The sequence below is a fragment of the Brassica oleracea genome, chromosome C4, assembly GCF_000695525.1.
Source record: "Brassica oleracea var. oleracea cultivar TO1000 chromosome C4, BOL, whole genome shotgun sequence".
NCBI classification, from domain to species: domain Eukaryota; kingdom Viridiplantae; phylum Streptophyta; class Magnoliopsida; order Brassicales; family Brassicaceae; genus Brassica; species Brassica oleracea.
The window spans coordinates 41,069,455-41,072,322 of record NC_027751.1 but is presented as its reverse complement, the minus strand read 5'-3'; positions in this window follow the sequence as shown (position 1 = coordinate 41,072,322).

The window sequence follows — 2,868 nt, the reverse complement described above, 5'->3', positions numbered from 1 at the left end:
TTATTTTAAGTATCATTTTAGGTTTGTGCACACAGATTAAAGAAACAATTAATTTTATATATTTCATATATAAAAACACAATTACCTATACACCTAACATTATTTCAACCAATAGAAAAATGCATTGTTAAATAAAATTAATAAATATTGCATTGAAAGTCGAAAACGACTAGGAATGTCAAACGCAGCGGGCTCGTCTTCGAGCGGATCACGGCGGGTCAGGCCCGAGCAGATCACGGCGGGCCAGGCCCGCGTGGGCTGCGGTCCTCAAAATGGCTGACCAAACCCGTACCGCAAAACATGTAGGCCTTTGCGGATCGGCCCGCGGAACGTAGAATTATAAATGGACATATGGCTCCTGAACGCTTCAAGACATGATTCATGACACTTTATCAGTTGCATGACGCACACTTTATCAGTTGCATGACGCATCAGTAAGTGAGTTTAGTCGAGGATTGAACTAGATAAGGCATTACACTTGTTAGTTGAAGATTTTAGTTGGATCAAAACACTAGTTTATTTACTTTCGTTAGACTCCAAACATTTTAAAAATAAACAATACTCTAGTTGCTGAATCCAGATATTATAACTCATAAGTTCATAACAAATGTTTTAGTTTTATGAATCCAAAATTAAATAAAACCAACACCAAATCAAAGATATTAATCCCAAAAATAAATAAAAAGAAAACACCAATCAGACTTATTGTTCTTCATCTTTATCACCAACAAGCGACAAAAAGATGAAGATTTCTCTTCTTCACCATCAACTGCATCTTCTGCAAATAAAAATAATAGAAGTCAATTAAAGATATATTGAAACCTAAAACTCCAAAATGCATGCTAATGTGAACAAATACATATAGGCAAAACTACGAAGAACCCATTGCGGGAACTAGATCTTCTTCTTCGGTGGGAAGTGAGTTTTTAAATTTCTTATGATGACTCGAAGAAGCTCCACCGGTTCAGATCGAAGGCACTTGGGAGACCGGAAGCATCATCGACCCAGAAACCACCATCACCGGAGCTACATAACGTCGAATCACCTTTTCTCTCTCTCCCTCTCTCTCTCTCTCTCTCTCTCTCTATATATATATATATATATATATATGTTTTAGGTGAAAGCAAAAATGGGAACTTGGGGTTGCGGGTCTTCAAAATCCCGCAGGTTAACCTGTAGCCCATCCCGCTTTCGTTACGTCCCGCTTTCGACCCGTCCCGCTTTGAACCTGTCCCACTTTCGACCCGTCCCTTTGAACCCGTCCCGCGAGGCCCACAATTTTGCGGGCTTACCAAATGGAGGCTCAATCCCGCCCCGCAGCAAGCTTTTACGGGTAAGGCCCGCGGTCCAGGTCCTTGATTGTCATCACTAAAAACGACACTTATTTTGTAACGAAAAAATTTCTTTACAACGACACCTAATACGAAAGGGAGTGAGTATTAGCTACTTACATAATTGTCCCACTTTCGACCCGTCCCTTTGAACCCGTCCCGCGAGGCCCACAATTTTGCGGGCTTACCAAATGGAGGCTCAATCCCGCCCCGCAGCAAGCTTTTACGGGTAAGGCCCGCGGTCCAGGTCCTTGATTGTCATCACTAAAAACGACACTTATTTTGTAACGAAAAAATTTCTTTACAACGACACCTAATACGAAAGGGAGTGAGTATTAGCTACTTACATAATATAGATAATTTAGTTTCATTTATATTAATTAAATAGTTTAGTTTATATCTCAGATTCCTAAAGTAGAGGAAAAATAATGAAAAAATAATTTTAGAGCCAGGTTTAAAATTCTTAATTTTTTCTTAAGTGTTTTGTTATATATATATATATATATATATATATATAATTTGATGTCCATAAAATGGATCAGAACTTTTAATTTGGAAATAATATTTAAATCCAAAAGAATATTAAAAACAAAACATTAAAAATGTTAAAGCTTGGAATTAATGAGTGGATTAATTGTCATCAAAGTCGTCATTATAATGATTTACACTTACATATATTCTTTTTATATATGGGAGGATCAGAATCAGACTCCATCATAGCAAATCATTGGTAGGACCCAAATGTTTGAAGCTGTCTAGATTTGAACGTGTCGAACCAAACTGACAAAGATACTGTTCTGGAGCTGCTTTGCTTCTCCTGTCGTGTGGATAAGAATTTTGAGAGGGATGGCATGATTCGATATTTCGATGGATGGTGCTTATTGTTGATGACATGTGAACCACCACTTTTTTCGATTGTTCTTTCTTTTTTTCTTTAACCATGTTTTTCTATATTGTTGGGGATGAGGTATTAATAAGATGATTAATTTAATTTTACCAATCATCTGAACTCTTTAAAAAGTAATGCTACTTGTGGGCTAGATTCCATTATTATTATTATTATTTAGAAAACATGACATCCTTAATTCCTTATTACTGTTTTGTTTAATTCCACCTTCTTCCTGACTTACTCAAATAAGCTATTTATTTATCATTTCCTCTTACGACTTCTATCCATAGTCAAATTTTTTTCTATTATTCATGTTTTCATGCCGACGAAAAATAATGTAGAAAATCAATAAAATTTAAAACCGAAATCTCTCAAAGTATTCTCGATTCAAATGTACAAATAAATGTATGGGGAATTTTCATGTACATTTTCAAAAATATATTTTTCGTTCAAAGGCAAAAGACTATTGTACTCTTGCTCTCTATATATATAATAAATAATTATCTAAATAAATAAAAAATTTAAAAAATTTAAAAAATATTATATGTGTTTGAATTATATTTTTTTCAGATTCAAATTTTTATAATTTTTTTGGATTTCTTTTTTTTTAATTTTTTCAAATTTTATTTTTCAAATTCGGAAAATTAT